Source organism: Eutrigla gurnardus, assembly GCF_963514095.1.
Source record: "Eutrigla gurnardus genome assembly, chromosome: 2".
In the NCBI taxonomy this organism is placed as follows: domain Eukaryota; kingdom Metazoa; phylum Chordata; class Actinopteri; order Perciformes; family Triglidae; genus Eutrigla; species Eutrigla gurnardus.
Window position 1 is genome coordinate 24,353,601 of NC_139916.1, and position 18,028 is coordinate 24,371,628.

General features: G+C 40.5%; 2 protein-coding genes across 3 annotated transcripts in view; one reads left to right on the forward strand and one right to left on the reverse strand.

Annotated features, from left to right (window-relative positions):
- The window catches only part of cldn19 (claudin 19), a 324,743-nt gene that overhangs the window by 183,816 nt on the left and 122,899 nt on the right, over positions 1-18,028 (reverse strand). The gene's annotated exons all lie outside the window — the stretch shown is intronic.
- Positions 1-18,028, forward strand: part of epha8 (eph receptor A8) — a 120,440-nt gene that overhangs the window by 57,089 nt on the left and 45,323 nt on the right. The window lies entirely within an intron of this gene.

Sequence of the window (18,028 nt, forward strand, 5' to 3'; positions counted from 1 at the left end):
AAGAGAACACAGCATGCATTTACGTTGTAATTTCTCATGACAAGCAATATTTATGTGCCGTCCTTATTTACAAAAGCTCTAAGAGCAGTCAGAGGCATCAGTAGATTTTGTAAGTACCTACAAACACTTTGGAGTGACTAACATTTTAATGAATGCTGAAACATGGAGATTTCCCTCTGCGAAGAGTTTACACACAAATTCTTCTGCTCACGTTTCATGAATGAGACCCAGTGAGATATTATTTACGTTATAGCTGCTATCTCACTTACAGCACATCGCAGTTTGCCATCAACAGTTTTGTTTTTCATGACGTCAACGGTCCTTATTGCAGTCGTAAAAATTAAACTGATTGAATGTTACAACATCGATGGGCCGCAACAGGATGAGAAGGCAACAATAGAATCATTAAACCCTGCATACTCCCCTTAAAACTCCCGTCGGCACCAACTGATCCAGACAGGAACTAGCCTGGACCAACTCGGTCCGATCAGCTGTCACTCCCAAATCATATTCATAATCAGCTCAACAGTTGGAATGTGTCTCCTCGTCTCATTACCGCTCATAAGATCCGGTTTAGCTTTCAAAAAGGACAAGGTCATGCTGAAGGCACGGTAAAGTTCACAGTGCTGTCAGGATAAGATTTGTCCTAATGGCTCCACATAGAGCTATAGAGTTACGGTTATAATCCAAGGCTTAATCGGTCCATGTCATAAAAATATATTTGTGTCACTAATTTCTGTGTTATATTATTTTCAGCTGCCATCCTTAGATCTTCCCCATGTACGTAAATCATCAAATAATTAAATGTTATTTTTATTTGAACCCCATCTTTCAGAAAAAGGACAAACAAAACATATTAACTAAATTAAGTTATGTTACTGTTAAAGTGCCAAAGAAGGCAAATGCATGTTCTGTGTCCAGTGACTGTGTTGCCTGTCCGTCCATATGTCTTCATATTTACACCTCGGCATTCATGTGTTAAATGTGTGACTACTTACGGGTCCAGAAGTGAAGGCCGGCTCCTTGGATAGACGCTTCTGAGATGCTGGAAAATACTGGTTACTTTTGGTGAACTAATTGGTGGACTGGTGCTCTTCTACTTAGAAAAATAAAGTATCCTCTGAGCTCAGAGCATCAGCAGACATGTCTCTTGAATTTAAAAAGCCTTCAGAGCAACACAGGATTTTGGTAAGGTTCTAACCTTTGAATCAAAAAGTCTGTTTGAAGTTCTGGCTGTGGATGCTGTAAAACGTTCAAGGTCTGGTCAAAAGCTTTTCTGAGGTCTAACGCCTTTCTCAAATAGGTAAATACTGAGAAAGTAGCCATGTGTCCGTCTGAATTAAACTCTCATTCAGCTTCCGATGATGAAGAATAAGTGAGACGTATGAAATGCCTCTTGATCCTCTCTTTTTTTTCTTTTTCTTTCTTTCTTTGTTTTTGTCTCTTTTGATTCTTCATGGGGTTTTGATAGGTTGACCTCATGTGGAGACCCGTGCATATTTCAGGTTGCCATGGGTTACAGTAATTAAAAACTATTAATCACACAGCGATGGATAATTAAACGCTAAAAGCAGTTTGTCAGCCAAACGAGCCGAACGAGACACGCAACACCAATTCACTTGGATTCCCCCCTCCTCACATACACACACAACCTTATACTTCTATCGTTGTGAGGACTCTCACTGACATCGTGCATCCCCTAACCTGAACCTAAACCATCACAAGTAAATGCCTGACCCCAACCCTAACTGGAACTTATTCTCCTCATATAAGATCACTTCAAGTTTTGAAAATTGAAAACAAACATATAATTAACTGGTAAACATCCAAATCTATATACAGGGGATGAACCCCTATCTGAAAATATAATTTTTAAATGTTTTTAATTTTTTAAACAATTGACTTACCTGTGTTGTATTTATTTTCTCATTTTATTTTATTTGTTTCCCCTTCATGAACCAGACATTATGTTTAATCACACAGGTTCAATCCCCTCTTATTGTAAATCATGCTATGTCCTAAACCATATTAAGTTTGACTTGTGCACGTGTGGATGCTCTCTGGAGATCCATTATCTCCTCACCTAACCCTCAACTAAACCCGATTCTAACCTGAGATGTAAAACCAAGTCTGAGCCATAGACTGTATACAATAGGGATGTAGTCTCTGTGATGTCTGCATTTGAGCCGCGTTGGTTTCATTTTTCTACAGCGGAGGTTGCCACTTAGTCCGAACCCCTTTGAAGGCCTGTCCCAAACTGAAGACCGGACAGAATGTCCTTACTTTCCAAAAATGTCCTCACTCTGAAGCTGTAAAACTCAAATTAGTCCTTACACAAATCTCTGTTGTTTCTTACCAATCTGTGGTCTCTTGGTTGCACACAGTGACAGCTCCTTGTCAAAATGTGTTTAGTGTTGTAAGGTGTGTGTGTGTGTCTGTGTGTGTGTGGGTTTCTCCAGTTCAAAGGGCCACTTCGAGACGTTCTATAATTAGTTGCAGCCAATTAGCATCAGCAAAAAATGCAAAACAGAGCCCATAAAGAAAGGAGAGAAAAGGTTGTAAGGAAAAAAAGTAAAAATGAGTCACGGTTTGTTTAAGGACTTGATTTTATCCGCATTTTAAAGGCTTATTTGAATTTAACACACTGATGTCTTGACTGACTTGATTTATCTACGACAGCATATAGCTAAGCAGCACTGTAGAAAAACGGAGCTGAGAGGGGGGGCAATATTCAGAGAAAAAAACGTTTATAATGTGGCCATAAGATGACAATTTGGCCCATATAAATAAAACCAACAATAACCATCAACGGCCATCACCCTAAGGACCTTATCAAGACCTTGTCACAAGTTGTGATAAATTAATTATAAAAATAAATACTTATATTCGCTCGGCTCCATTTTAAAAAAAGGTTCCTACAGTGGCCCTAACATGCCGTCGTACTTATCTGAGGTTGTAGAGATTTCATTTTTTTTTACTGTAAAGGGCGTGAAACCATACAATCATCTGAAAATAGCAATCATTTGCCCCTCATAATCCCCAGCTGGAGGTGATGTTTTCACCCTGTATTTTATTTACCATTACATCACGGCAGCCGGAGCGGAAAGTGGATTTGCAGTGGAAGAGCTCTTCAATATACCCTCCGCTGACGTCTTGTCTCTTCTGGCACCAAACTGGGTCGTCGTGCTAATTCACCCTCGCCAAAACCAGCCACAGTCACGCACACACGAGACCAGACAAGATGCAGGGAGGAGGGGGAGGGCACTAGATGGTGAAAGGAAGACAGCTTAAGTGGAGAAGGGCTTGTATGTGTGTGTGTGTGTGCAGCGAGAGGAGGAGAAAATCATGAATGTGCGTGAATATGTGTGTCTATATGAGCGTGCTTAAGTGGTTCTCCCCTGACAAAGGTGCAGAGCTTTGGCGGAGAGCACGACATGGTGTGTGTGTGTGTGTGTCTGTGCGTCTGTGTGTGTGTAGGGTTGCGTGACATGCCGGTAAAAGTGTCACATGGAGCGAAGCAATGAAAGACGAAGGAAGAAAGAGGAGGATGGAAGGAGGAAGAGTGGTTGACTGGACCCCTCGTCTACTTGAGTTTACATCAAAACATTGAGTCTGTGTGTGTGTGTAGTAGTTGTGCATACATGTGTGCAGGTGTGTACTGCATGTGTGTGTTTGTGTGTGTGTGTGCCTCCCGGTGCCAGTGAAGAATGGACTAAAGTGCCCCATACAGTGAGAGCGATCGAGGACACACTGATATGAGACACACACACTTAGGCTGGTCACATCTACTCAGCTCAGCCGGCCCACCCAAGCCTGACACACACACACACACACACAGAGGAGCGAGGGGTCGCTGCGTAGTACTCGCACATGTGGGTTAGTTCACTCCTCTGCTCAGTCAATGGACCACAGCGTGTCCTCCTTAGTCTGTGAACTGCACTGTGCCTCTGATGCTTTCATGTGATTTATGGCTGAGTTTGAAACAACATAATCCAGCTACTAGAATAGCAAATCACACATACTGGAACTATTACATCTAAAACAACTACAGTTAACCCACAGCTCTTCCCTTTTATGTTTCCCTGAAGTCCGATGGTATCACTTATGTCTGTATCACTTCTTCATTGAGGCTATATAATGTTGAGTTTAATAGTCAAACTCAAGATGATTATTATGCTGAATGTTGATCAGTCAATGTAGATACGGTTAATAGTTTCAAAAGACACATTCAGTGGGACATTTGTGGGATCACCAGCAGTCTGCTGTGCAGATTATGCTTCACTAAATGGAATGGAATGGCCAATAGAAAGTGTGGGGTCACCATCAGACGTAATGGTGGTTTGGAAGTGGTTCAGTGCCCTCATAATTTCATTGCACACATTTAATAAATTAATTTATATTGCCGATGTATGCTCGGCCTAGACTGATTTATCTGAACACTGATTTCAATACTGACAACAAGAACTTGAACTTGAACTTTTAACGTGGCCATTTTCAACCCTCCGAATGAGACACGTTCAGTGTTTCCCCTCAGAATATAATACTAATAATAACAATAATTTTTATTTATATAGCATCTTTAAAAACAACACTTTACAAAGTGCTTTTGAAAGCAGAATATACACACATACAGGTCTATACACAAGTACAACATACACATCAGCAGAGCAGGAGAAGCGTTAAGAGTTAAGAGAAGGTAAACACCCAGTAGAAAGTCAATAAAACATAAATAAATAATATAAAAGTAAAGAAATTAAAGAGTTGAAATGGGCAACATCACATAAAAGCAAGTCTATGAAAGCATGTTTTAAGAAGTGATTTAAAAGACAGCTCCTTGGGCAGGTCGTTCCAAAGCCAAGCGGCCCTGGTGGAGAAGGCACAATCACATGGTTTTGAGCCTCGACTTTGCAACAGTTAGAAGGGCCCCGCCCAAGGATCTAAGGCTGCGAACAGGCTCGTATGGGGTCAGAATTTCTAAAATATCGGGGGCTAGACCCTGGCGAGCCTTAGCAGTGATCAGTAAGATCTTAAAATAAATTCTAAAATGAACAGGGAGCCAGTGAAGTGAGGCTAAAATTGGAGTGATGTGTCTTTGAAACGGGTGAGAGGCCTGACTGCGGAGTTCTGGACCAGCTGGAGATGGGAGAGTGATTTATGATTGATGCCAGTCAAAAGAGAGTTACAACAATCTAGATGGGAAAATATAAGGGTGTGAATGAGTTGTTCTTGGTCTGGCTGAAATCAAATTATTTTGATTTTGGAGATGGTTCCGATGTTTATGAAACAGGACTGAACAACTGTATTAATATGTGGGATGAATGTGAAGTGAATCAAAGATGATACCTACATCTCTGGCAGTGGGCTTGCAGTTGACGGATAGTGGAACAAGGCTAATGGGGCTGGTGATGGTGTGGGGCGGTTGAACAGTATTATTTCAGAATTGGAGGTGTTTAGTTGTAGAAAGTTTTGGGCCATCCAGCGTTTTATACACTATATTGCCAAAAGCATTCACTCACCCAGCCAAATAAAGTTCATATGCGAGTCAAGGCAGGTGAGCAAATACTTTTGGCAATATAGTGTATCTTTGAGACAGTCTGAGACAGCAGCAAGGCTTCTCGGGTCGTTGGGTCTCAGTGGGAAATATATGTGTGTGTGTGTGTTGTCAGCATAACGTTGAAAAAAAAAACATTGTGCCGCGAGAAATCTGGCCAAGCAGAAAAATATACATTTGAAAATAAAATTGGACCTAAAATAGACACCGCACACGTTCACTTAAAAAGGTAAGAATACGTTTAATATGTTCTTTGAAAACTACTTGTGTTCAGAGCCACCCGTCGCTCCTCCACAGTTCAAATATGGTCACTTTCGTTCACTGTTTGCAGAAATACAAGATGGCCATGGCCAAAATGCTGAACTCTAGGCTTCAAAACCGTAGTCCACAAATCAAACTTCTTATATACAGTCTATGCTAAAGGCTCATGTCACTAACAACTAACATGACACAAACAGTGGGCTCCTGGGTGAAAGTCCTGTGTTTGTTTGACCTCTTGGACTGTATTTAGTTGCTGTGCCATAAATGCTGTGAGTTGCTGTCTCATAAATTTGCAAAAGAGTCAAATTAGTGAAATAAACACCTGAATGTGTATTTTTCACATTTTCTTTATGGAAGCAAAATAGCCCCAAACCTCAAAATTGGTCAGTGCATGAAAAAGGAGGATTTTGCCTAGGTTGTTGATTTAAGTGGTTTAATTCAATCTCTATCTCATAGTGCTTACAATAGCCTGTTGTTGTTATAAGAGATTAGTATATACTTCAGATTTGTTTGATCCCTTTGTGAAGATAAAATCACGACGGAAGCAAATAATAAGATTAGGAAAATTGGTTTGGCCGTTACAGCCAATTGTACAAAAGGTTATTTCTGTTATCTGACATTTAACATTTAAATCTGAAAGGAATGTTTTACACTCCATACAATTTGACTGTGGTGTTATTCTTTTTTTAATCCAGGGTGCTGGCAGTTTTGAATGGCACTGTCTTACGTCAGTTGAAATTGTCAACATGAATCCCCTAAATATGCATATATATACTGTATATCATCTAAAATGATAAATTGATGTTGAAATGGAGTTATTTCTTATTTTCCATATTTATTTATTCTTTTGACATGTATAAAACTTATACCAATATATTTTGATATTTTAATTCCTTAGAAAAATGTATTTAAGAGTAATAACGAGGTAAAAAATCATCTTGCATTTCTACAAACGTGATGCTCGGCTGATATGAAACATATTCATGAGCATTTTTGTGATCCAACACTTTTGCATTCAATGTGTCTTTTTTGTGGGGACTGGGTGGCAGATTGTATGTGTGTCATGTAATTTGTCACAAAATGATCGGCTCCTCCAGTCAAGGAAGGATTATGGGATTTTATAGTAAAGCGTGGGAAAGAGAAAGAACAGCAGCATGAATAAAGGTTAGGTAAAAAAAAAACAGACAGCGAGATATATTAGTCAAATGAGAAAGGTGAGGAATCAGGAGAAAAAAAAAGGTCGGACACTCCGACACATAATGTGATCGTTATCTGTCAACCCGGCACCTTGGAGAAATATCAGAGGAAGACAGCAGCAGGCGACAAGGAGGATTTAATATTTCTCTATTATATATTTATTTCAACACACACACACACAGAGGAGCTGAGGGCTTTGTCCTTCCGCTGTCCTGTCAGCTTCTCCTCCTGCCGCTCTGCTGTCACTATCCTCACATTTGGTCTTTTCTACTTGATGACAATATGCACGCACGCATGCAAACACACGCACACACATACACGCACACACACAGGTCATTGAAACTCCAGAGACAGAGCTGTGATGGCCGTCTCTGACAGGGGGAAAGCATCCTCGTTGGCCCCGAGTCCCTCAGGTCTATACAGGTGAAAACAGCTTCCACTCAGCTGGAGGGAAAAAAGGTCTGACCAGTGTGGTGTCTTTCATTCATATTGTAAAGTTACCGTTCATTACTAATCAAATATCGGATCCAATTAGCCTACTTGTTTTTACCTCTTAAAAAAATGGGTTGAAAGCAGCTAGAAGGTGAATTGGATGGTTTTAGATTTTTACTACACATTTTATTTAATCTCTTTTCTTTGCTCACGGCTGAAAAGTTTCACACAAATAATTAACGAGAATGGACATCCATTTCAGCAAACCATTAACAGCTGTCCTTTTTAAGCAAAATGCGATTGAAATTGCTGCATTTCTATGTTTTACATGACCTGGCCTCTGGGAAATTGTGATGGCATTTTTCACTATTTTCTGACATTTTATAGACTAAACAATTAATTAGGAAAAAATAAATGGACAGATTGCAAGGAGTATGCAGATGTGGGTAGGGCATAAGAGGTCTCACGGGATTGTTTATTTTCTAATGCAGAAGATAATATACAGTACTATCCATTTATTGCCTTGTAGTCTTATACAGCATCTCTGCTTCCTCAGCAATGCAAAAGTGAAGGGGAGCCAGTGTCTTAACTTCAGAGATAAATAGCAGGCGATGTGTATAAATATATATATATATATATATATATATATATATATATATATATATATATATATATATATATATATATATATATATATATATATATATACTCATAATTCATAATAATTCACACACACACACACACTCAAAAAAATAGTACTTTTAAACTGGAATCTGGATTCTGAAAACAGTCCTATAGGCTAATGATAATGTTAAAGTATCCTGATCTTTACCTGCAACTTTGCAGACATACAAACAGAATACGGCTATGACTACTATATTTGAGTCAGGCTTCTGTATAAATGGAGTTTGTGTGCTATTATGATTTTTACTATACATGTGCAGATCTAATTTTGACAACCTCAGAGCAGAAAAATCCTGGCCCCTCTGTGATTGCTGGGGGGGTCTTGGTGGAACAAACAAAGGACTTGCACTCAGGAAAGTGTCTTGTGAGAAATCAAAAGTCCACATTGACTTATTTGAAGTTATGTACCATACATTTTCTTACTACGTTTCTAAGCTACAAGCCATGCTCTTTCTTTTCTTGACATAACCAAGTATTTTGTTGTACTTTCTTACTTAGAACTGTGGCCTTCTTTCCCTTTCACAGCGAGCAGTGAGAAGCAGTTCAGCCTGTCTGAAGCATTAGAATGACAGTGATAACAACTGATAACAGCCGTGTGGGCTGATAACATTCAGAATGAGTGTTAAACTGCAGCAGTTGAAGTGCCATTTGATGTTGAAGCATTGAAAGCTTTCCAAGTGTCAGTTTAAGTGTTATGCTGTGTTTACACTATGAACGCCACAGCAATAGAGGTGAGAAATGACTCACACACTCACTCAAATTTTGGGAAACAGTTAAAGGATCTGGGAGTGTCGAATCTGCTGTCTTCATTCATCTGGATCACTTGCTGCCAACACCAGGCAACGTATACAAATCTATACATTGTACAAATGTGTAGATTTGCTACATTGAGTGAATTAGGGATCCTCCAGCACCACACAGGAAACTGAGATTCACTACTGAGGAAACTTCATAGCTCTAAACAGCAGAACTGTCCTCTCATAGCCGACTGAGTGAATCTGCTTCCTCGAGTCCCTAGAAACTTAGAGCAGACATCTTGTGTGTTATTTTCTAGCTAAATAGCCTCTATATATCATACCTACCATAAGGCTGTAGAAAAAAGGACGATTTTGTGTATCGACAAAAGGCCCACCCTCGATGCCTCGTCCCCCATATAACCTGACACCACAGATCAGTAGAATGGATACAAGGATGTGGAAGTAAAATTACTTTTAATGAGTTTTAAATTCATTCCTAACCAACAGTAGAATGTAGAAGATGTACAAAAATGTGATCAACATTTACAAAAGTCAACATCTAAAATTTACATCACCAAGTAAAAAACACTGTAAAGGGGCGTTCACATCAAACGTGATGCAAATTTTCTCACGTGAGTTTCGCTTCGCGTTTCAGGGTCACATGCAAATGTGTTTAAAAATTGCGGCTCATCCGTGTCCAACGCGCCGCAGAAGTCTTGACTTTAAATGTAATTTGGTTGCGCAAAAAATGTGCTTTGCGTTGTGAATGCCCATTAAGAGACAGATAGTAATAGTCTACTCAGTATGAGTGTGTGTGTGTGTGTGTGTGTGTGTGTGTGTGTGTTGTGGAACCATTATTGCCAGGATAGAGAAGAGGAAGTATATAATAATGCAGAATAGAAACTGACCTGGACTGTTGTGTGTGTGATTGAGTCTCTTTTGCTGTAACACTGAAGTAGTTGAAACCAGCAGGTGGAGAGTAGGAGCTGAATACAGGTTACCTGTCAGCCGAATGTCTAATGCATGGAAGCAGTTGAAGAGTCATTTGAATTGTAAGCGATTAGTTGTCAGATTGTGTGTAAACACTGTGTGGTTAAGCAAGTTGAAGAAAAGGAGACAATAGAATTGATTTCAATGTGAAAAAATATATTTGTATCTGCTTAAACAATGTGAACACCCGCCTTTCATGGTCTTTACAGGCAGCGATATTTATCATTTATAATTTGTATAATTTCCGATACAGAGTTTAAGGTGTATAAATTGAATTGCCTGGCGCTGCTAAGCTGCTGCGTCTTTCATCCGAATCCCACGATGCTGCACAGGCTGCAAAGTTGATGAAAATACAGTTAAGTGATTTGGGGGAACAGATGATGGTGAAAACGTCATTATTCTTTGGCTCATGACCACTTGAGTGGAACACGATATTCATAATTGCTGTCAGAATCAACTCGTGGCGGCCCGCTATCGAGAACGTATGAGGAGCTCAAATTTGAAGCGGTCTCCCGAGAGGTGGAGACGGGGGAATATGAAGTGATCAAATTAGTTCCATCCTCCTGGCGGTTTGTAAACAACTGCTGATCAACAACATTGTTACGGTTTGGGGGCAAAAGACACAGAGGCTCCAGAAACACACCGGCAGCCTCGGGGCGGGAAGCCGGCTGGTGTGAGCGATTACACACACACACACAGACACACACACACACACACAACTTTACTCTGAGACACAAACTCACCTACACTCAAATTATAATCCGTTAACATTATTTGTATCAATTCATTTGATCTCTGAGAAGATTTTTTTCTCTTAAAGTCTGTAACATTTGAGATATGTTGCTTGTAGCGCCTCTTTGGCGGTAGATGGAACTGCAGGCGAGCCTCTGGGACTCATCTCCCTCACCGAACAGTGTCGACTCTCAATCTGCGTGATGCCTTCAAAAAAGAAGGTCTGTCGTTTTCCCTTATTCAAGGCCACTTTGCTTCTTGATGACTTGCCCTTCTTCACTCTGATTCGTTTTTTGTTTCTTTTCCTTCAGACTGGAAGTTGAATGGTCTTCTTTCTCTGGCTGTTGATCCTCCATTGTCAGTCAGCAGTAATGAAGTATAACTGGCTGTGCCGGTCAAACACTTTAGACTAGAGGGAGCCTGACTCAACAGTTGGAAGTTACCGATTTACGTTTACAATGAAACGCAGCATACGCTTCCCTGAGTAGCTCCACCTGGACAGATCAACCACTGCTGACTGACAGAAAAGACGTCACTAATTTTGAATTTTGCGCAGGAATGTCACCACAGAAACGGAGATCCTATTTCTGGGCAAAGCAGCAAGTACAAGCACTTTCATTAGTGGCTTCATATGATCGATCACCATTGTTTTAACTCACCCTTTCATAGATAGTCACTTAAAATTAAATAGATGAATGTTACAGACTGCCATTTTGAGGATTTTTTTTTTTTTTTTTCAATTTTTGTGGCCAGCTAGTCTGATGATCAGACACGTTGAATACATTTTTCCGGAGGATCAGACAAAACAAATTATTGTGTGTATAGATCAGTGCTTCCAAACCACCAGACCGGGAACCTGATGTGGGCAACAGGACATTTGCTATCAAAGAAACAATGATATTAGCCAAATAAAGCTACATTGACTATTAGATAACTTACCTTAAGTGTACTTATTTCTGACAGTTTGGTAAGAAACATGCTCTGGCAAAGGAGCAGATAGCCTACTGGTCCTGGTCCTGGGTTGATGTCCAGTTCTCTGGGTGTAAGAGCCAGTCTCCTGGTATCTCCTTCAGGCTCTTGAGACACAGCAAACCTTCGTGGGCTGCAAGTCCCACCTTGACTTCCAAGGCACTCGGTCTGACCCAAATGGGTTTGCATTGGTGCAAGGATCTCACACAGTCACTAAAGGGTGCCTTGTGCTTGAGTATCAGACGCCAGGAGCCGTGACTTAATGTTGTATGCCCTGGGAATTTTGTCTCAAATGTTCGTCCAGGTCTGTAGTTTTGCCCAATGGCGCCTATTTCCTGCTCTTGGAGAGAAAAGCTTTGTTGGCAGGATTAAACAAGGGGAAAGCATGTCCTTTCATGCTAGTTAGTGAACTCATTAGATTCAAAGCAACAGAAGAATGGTGAAAAGCAGGGTGAGGATGGACTCAGCTTTACAAACAAAATCAAATCAATATAATTCTTCAACTAACATGAAATATATTGCAGCTTCTGTGTTTTCTACAAATGATGTCGGTTTGACAAATATGTCACTCTCACCTGATAAGTTAACACAACCCCCTTAAACCTTTAACCTTCAATCTTTTTTTTTTTATTTAATCATAAAAGTCCCCACTATCTGGCTGTGTCGAAGTGTCGTTGGCAATTATTTTTTTCCGTTTTTTTTCCCGATACCACAATGTTATCGTAAGCAACAGAAACGACGGCCAGAACTATGAAAATGCAACCCAAGTTTTTAATAAACCGGAATAATCTTCTTTCAATACATGAGATAAACATGGCACAGTGAGTGGCGGGGCATGACAAGCAGCTAATTGAAACGTCTCAATAAGCTTAATTAGGATATTCAACTTTGCTGGAAGGTTGTCATGTTCACACTGTACCGACACAAAACTCACACACAGCCACACTGATGGTGGCTAAACGAAAGAACTTTACAAAAGCACGAGACAACAGCTATCACAGCTGCCGAGGCCTCAAGCTGTGCACTGGGAAACGAGGCGTTGTGTTAATGCGCAAATGTGTAGTGTCCAAATGTGTGGGTGTCATTAAACGTGTAAGCAGTGTACATCTGTTTGTTAGGCGCGTACCAGCATCAATGCTGAGGGATTTGTTGTTGCCGTGCCAAGACTAATTAGTCCTTTTGTGTGTCTGGCTGGGTCCTCATTGGTGGATGACCGAGGATTTTGATTGGTCAGTGTTGGAGAGGAGGATTGGGAAGAGAGGGGAGAAGAAGGAAAGTGGGAAGAGGAGACGGGTGGGTGTGTATGTGTGTGTGTGTGTGTGTGTGTGTGTGTGTGTGTATGTGTGTGTGTGTGTGTTTGTGCGAATGAGCAAGAGGGAGAGCGAGCGATAACAGAATGAATCATATCTCAGCCAGACACAGCCCTGTTGTGTCACTCAAACTTCCCTCCAATCTTTGTTGTGATTGGCCGAAGCCCTATCTTCACAGCAGGTGCAAAGGGCTACACATCACTACACAAAGCAACTTTGCTGACACACACACGCACACGCTTGCATTACCTACATTGCCGGCCGCACAAAAACACACAGTCTCACCAACAAATCCTCTTATGTGCAGCCTGATTCAGGAATGAAAACACACTCGCACAATAGGCTGAGAGCCGCGGGTAAATTATTGATTGAGTGCGTGCCACCCTTGGCCCGCAGTAGCCACCCATGTCCCAGTCCAGTGTCTAGGAGCTATTAGTGCTGACAGTAAAGAGACAGGCAACATGATAGCAGATCACTGAGAAGCTGGCAGCCTCCGTCTGAAGGGACTGCGGGACTTCTTCAAATGATTTTCTGCCCCGACTTCTTGTTGAGTTAAACTGATGTGCACACAGGGCGCTGTCATTGACTTCTCCCTCTTCCAGGCCTCTGCTGAAAGGAACGGAGTTGGTATGGATGTGAAGGGTTCAATGTATGTGCGTGAAAACGGGTGTCGTGAATTGTAATGACGTTGGCATTTAAAATCGGGGACAAGTTGTCAGGAGGGAGATGTCACTCTTCCATCAACGTCAGTTGATTCCTCGGATGAATTAAACTGAAGCTCTAGAAATGTTTAATGTTTATGCTGTGTGATTTCTTCTTTGTTTCTTATTGAAAACCAGTGCATACTCTGAGTCTGTTGAGATGTGGTGAACGAGATGGGCGTTTTCAAGAGCCAAATGTAGTCAATGTTCAGTCAAGTAAATGGAGTGTGGCGCAGTTCAACCCCTGTGGTTGGTTTGGGCAGTTAAGGTATTAAATGGACTCTGGTGTCGACCAAACCACCAAGCTTGTGTGGCTCAGTTACAGTGAGAACATAATCGGTGACCAAAGTGAACCAAAACACAGGGAAATGATTGGCTGCCTGTGTGGAAACCTGTTGAGATGGACACAGGTAAACAACAGCTTAACATGAGCTGGAGAGGACTGACTTGGTCTTCTGCAGAAGGGCTGACGAGAAAATACAGAATGTGATTAAGTCCAAAAAATGTTACATTCATTAACTAATTGGAGATAAACTAGAGGAGAAGGGATGCATGTGCCCAGTAGATCAGTGCAAGAGTCAAAGTCAGAAAACATGGTCTACTTTAGTGCCCTGTGAAATCGCACAAAACCAGAAGAAAAAACATTTTACTCTGATTCAGAATAGCCAAACGCACAAGTCCTTAAATAATGTATGTATGTTGCAAAATGAAAAATTGTTTTGTTTTTTACTGTTTTTCTCAATTCAATTAGCCAAAATGTAATGTTGACAATACAGTTCATTGGTACTTTACTGCATACAGGGCCAGAATGAGCTGCTAGAGAACCCTGGGAATGAAATTGAGCTGTTGCACCTACCGGCCCCCTTGTTCACCCCACTTTATTATATACGCGGTTATAATAAGTAGGCTGGCAATATTATATGTTTGTGTCATTGTCAACAAATTCCTTAAAAAAACATCCTAGTTCATCTTTCAATACTGTCTGGCTCGTCTGTGGCCCCAAAAGTCCATTAATTTCCTCCTGAAAGGCTCAGTAATTTCCTAAAATTTTAAACAATAATCATTCCAACAAGAAATTATAAAGGTCAGCTGGGATCGGCTCCAGCCCCCCGCAACCCTGAATACAGGATAAGCGGTAGACGATGGATGGATGGATGAAATAGTAAATGGTGTATTTGTTGAGTAAGATTCTCAGATGCATATTCATTAGTACATATGTGGTGCTCTGGAAGTAATTTACAGCAGCAGAATGATACATGTGTGTTCATAATGAAGGAGCACGTCGCCCATAGAACAGTGTAGCTTAATGATCTTTTCCAGTAGTTTTTGACAACAATGGAGTTCTTTGATTAGTAAGATATATCAGGTTCCAGAGACAATACTTGTTGGTTGGATTATCATATTGTTCGTTTTGGTCTTCATGAGATTTATTGACCAAAATAAAAAAGTAGAATATCAGTAGACTTAAAGGACGTAACAGACTACACGTGACAGCTTTATATTATATTATAGTTTACATGATCTAATATGAAGCAGTATCCGGAATAATATCCATAGGTTTGATGTGTGTATTTACAAATATGCACAGAGCTTTGGTTAAACAGAGGTTTGCTTAATCACCCTCGTCATTGCATTGTATAGTTCTTTAGTGGCACATATTATATGAAACCAATTTGCAATTAATCAGGGTCTGGGGCCCAAGGGACAGAAGTCCCATCCATTTTCATGTAAGGACACTTTAGAAATGTTTTGTCAGCTTACATGACACAACTTGATGAAGAAGTGTGCTATTTGAGAATTTTCTAGCATTCTATGGAACATAACAGCGATGTAGAAGTCAAAAGCAAGAAAATTATTTATTTGTCCTTTTGATCTCAACAAACAAAAGACCAGGAGCCGTGAAAAACCTGTATAATTTAGCAAAATTGCAGGCAACAATTACCGGTATCACAGGTTAATCAGCCCATTCAAGGTGTCGAACAGTTTTTATTGAGCTTCGTCTTATCTGGACTTGCCTTGGTGATCTGCATTCTTCAGTCCTGAAAGGAATTATTATCAGACCGAACCTCTGATTAAACACACACACACACACACACACACACACAGATAGACATGGAACAGTATGAAAAATCTTGCCAAAATAATTGCACGTTATTTAACTTCACGCTATTATCTCCATAATCATCGAAATATGCTTACATCTCTTAAATGGCTCTCAAACATCCTGTAAACCATTTTAGATTTATATGTACATCTTATTTTAGTGAACATCCTTTTAAGTGCAAAATTATTTAAATTTATATTTTATATTTATATTTAAATAAGATGATCATAAATCATAAGGTCTCGCTCCATAAATAAGGGATTAATCAATAAAAACATGTGTTTTTGTATCCGGTATTTTTCAAAAACGAGTCTATTTTTCACCTGATAGATTGAAGATCGTTGTCTCAATCTGCTATGAAATCTTATATATCCCCATCCCTATACACAAACATTCATTTTAAAACATGAGTTACACAATTGTTGTTTCTGTAATCCAAATCTAGACTCCCACATTGTAATGTGAGCTGCTTGATGAATCAGAGAGGTACTCGTACCTTGTTTTGCATGTTAAGTGATTTTTTTAATCCTTCTGAGACAGATATGTTGTGACTGGAGCTGCCTGGCAGACCCGACTGTGACCATATTAGCACAGTGTGACTCCTGCCTCTGAGCAGCGCTCTCTTCGCACACTTTGTCCTTTTCACATATATAAATAATGAAAAAACAGTTGATTAATTTCCCCTCCGATGGATCACAGCAATTGCTAATGTCAGAAAAAAAGAGAAAGGTTTTCTGTTGCCTCCCTTCCTCACCCGCTGCCTGTCCCCCATCTCGCTTCCATTTCCGACACACGCGCTTCACACTGTCTGATTTTCTCAATCTGCAGCTAATATGCTTTTCAGAATACCCGTCTTTTTTTTGAGCTACCCTTCCCCTTAACCCCCCCCCACTCCCTCCATCAGACACAGTTTAATGGTGACAGCCATTCAATCGGATAATTAACATCCGTTTAACGCTCATTAACCGGGATGTATTTGTCTCATTTGATTTGTAATTACCAGGAGTTTTTCACAGGAAAACACTGCAGTAATGTTTCCTTTGTGATGGCTTCATTGATGGAATTGATTTGAACCCAGCAGGGAGGCCAGCAGGGAGGCCAGCAGGGAGGCCAGCAGGGAGGCGAGAAGAGGCGGGAACGAATGTGGACTGACGTTATCGACGCTATTTGTTATTTGTTTCAGCCTCGCTTTTATTAATGATAGAAAGTCTGACAGCCAGATAGGAATTGATTGGAGGTATCTTTACCATAAATACACTTATTCTGTGACTAACATACACGCAAAAAAATACGGTGGCCCTGAAGGGCAAATGGCAATGACATTAACAAAAACATTACAACATTAACAAAAACACGACATTAACAAAAACACAACGACAAAAAGAAAAGCACAACAACATTAACAAAAACACAACATTAACAAAAACACACCCACATTAACTTCTACCGGAAAGGGTAGGCACTTCGTCTGATTGGACGAAAGCACGCCCGTCTTTTGAAAAGGTGGAAGGGCTGCTTTGATGCAGAGATGAGGGACAGATTGTGAGCAATCGCCGAGCAGTTTGGCATCGGGGGACGTTCTGCAGTCGTGGTTCAGGTGGATCGCGGAGATGTGCGGTCCCAGTAGTTCTGCAAAGTGGACCTGAATCCACCTGGACCCATCGTTGAAAATAAACCATCCAGCAGTGATGACGATTCAATTCAATTCAATTCAATTTTATTTATAGTGTCATATCACAACAGAAGTCATCTCAGGGCACTTAAAACATTTAGCAGGACTAGAATACCCTCAAGATTTCTAGAGCCAATACAATTTAGTGATCGTCTCATTATTGAAAGAAGAAAATTAATGAAGCTGTGCAACGATCCTGCTAACTGTAGGATGACTCAGTTTATTTTAAACGATCCCGGATGGGTCCAGGTGGACTTCAGGAGGTCGGTGGTCCAGTACTACTGGGATCGCACATCAGAAAGAAGACCACCGATCTCCGCGATCCAATTGCTGCGCTGCTCTTTTTTCGTTTTTCATGAAGTATGTCGATCACAGAATCTCCCTCCCTGCTGATGACTCCGTTTGTTTTTGTTTCGTGAATTTTCGCAACAAATAAAACGCATCGGACTCAGTGTCCGAGGTTTCTGTGCATAACGAAGTTGTTGCGTTTTTCTTTTTGTCATGTTTTTGTTAATGCCGTTGTGTTTTTCTTTTTTTGTGTTTTTGTTAATGTTGTTTTTCTTTTTGTCGTTGTGGGAAAGAGGTACCGCACCCCCAACTCACATACGGGACGGAACACAACCAGGAGGTGAAAATGGTGATGAAATGCTTGAAGCAGGAGGCAGCTCACGGAACTTAGATGACAAAG